The sequence below is a fragment of the Syngnathus typhle genome, unplaced genomic scaffold (assembly GCF_033458585.1).
Source record: "Syngnathus typhle isolate RoL2023-S1 ecotype Sweden unplaced genomic scaffold, RoL_Styp_1.0 HiC_scaffold_163, whole genome shotgun sequence".
Classification (NCBI taxonomy): Eukaryota; Metazoa; Chordata; class Actinopteri; order Syngnathiformes; family Syngnathidae; genus Syngnathus; species Syngnathus typhle.
Window position 1 is genome coordinate 1,225 of NW_026872069.1, and position 1,276 is coordinate 2,500.

General features: G+C 68.7%; 2 non-coding genes across 2 annotated transcripts in view; both read left to right on the plus strand.

Annotated features, from left to right (window-relative positions):
- Positions 1 to 687: 687 nt before the first annotated feature.
- Positions 688 to 841, plus strand: LOC133148808 (5.8S ribosomal RNA). The gene has a single exon (XR_009712856.1). It is a non-coding gene; the product is annotated as a 5.8S ribosomal RNA (ribosomal RNA).
- A 369-nt stretch (positions 842 to 1,210) lies between these two features.
- Positions 1,211 to 1,276, plus strand: part of LOC133148811 (28S ribosomal RNA) — a 4,366-nt gene continuing 4,300 nt past the window's right edge. Inside the window, exon 1 of the ribosomal RNA XR_009712859.1 lies at positions 1,211 to 1,276. This exon is cut by the window's right edge and continues 4,300 nt beyond it. This is a non-coding gene — a ribosomal RNA (28S ribosomal RNA).

Here is a 1,276-nt window from a genome sequence, read left to right on the forward strand (position 1 = left end):
CAAACAATGCGAGAGATTGACCCCGGCGCCGGCGGCGGCGCGCGGGTAAGCGGTTGGTCGGTATGTGGCCCGCGCGCGTGCGTCGTGTGTGGGGAAGGCCCGGTCGTCACACCGGCGTCGGCCCCCCGCCCACCGTCGCGCGACGTCACCGTCCGCCTCCCGCCCCTGCGCGCCCGCTCGACTAGCGCCCGGCCGGACTCTCCCTCGCTGTCTTGAATTGGTCTCGGGTTGGCCACGGCCGGGGTCGGGCCCGGTGTCATCGGAGGCCTCCCACTCGGAACTATAACCCATTGCGGCGGGTACCCAACTCGCGGCCCGCCTTCGGCGGACCCTGGGGGGTTTAATGTCCACACCACACGCACGTTCTGAGGCGGGTGGGTGGCACCCGTTGCCGGAAGGTCGGAAAAAACATATTTTTGATCGTTGGAACTTGGCAACCACGGCGCGCTGCTGAGGGGAGCGCGGCGGTGGACGGCGGCGACCGCGCCAGCAAGCCCCGGCGTCTTTGCGCGCCGGCGGAGGGTCTGCGCGCGGCGTAACGCCAGCTTCCCCGTCCGGCGGTTCGGACGGCGGCGACCGCGCCAGCAAGCCCCGGCGTCTTTGCGCGCCGGCGGAGGGTCCGCGCGCGGCGTAACGCCATCTCCCCGTCCGCCTCGAAGCTCGCGTCGGAAACGAAAAACAATGTACAACTCTTAGCGGTGGATCACTCGGCTCGTGCGTCGATGAAGGACGCAGCTAGCTGCGAGAACTAATGTGAATTGCAGGACACATTGATCATCGACACTTCGAACGCACTTTGCGGCCCCGGGTCCGTCCCGGGGCCACGCCTGTCTGAGCGTCGCTCGAATATCAATCGGGAGCGAAGGGAATCCCGGGCTCCGTCGGCGCGACTTCCGTGCAACGTTCGCGCGGCTGCCGCCTTCGTCCCGGGCCCCTTCACCAGCTCCCGCGGTTGGGGGTTCGCAGGACGCGCCCCTCGGGCGTGACCTTCGTCCCCTTAAGTGCAGACCCGCGACGTCCGCTTCCCCGTCGACCCTCCCGCATCGGGTCCGGGCGCGGCTGCCGGTGGAGTTGGCGACCATCGCGCTGCCCGCGTCCCGTGTTCCCACCGCGGTCGGTCGGCGCGGCGGCGCCGCGGAAAGATCCAGCGAGCCCGGCCCCGCACCCGCCTCGGCGGAGGGGCCGGCCGCGCCTACTACCCCCTCATTTCCGACCTCAGATCAGACGAGACGACCCGCTGAATTTAAGCATATTACTAAGCGGAGGAAAAGAAACT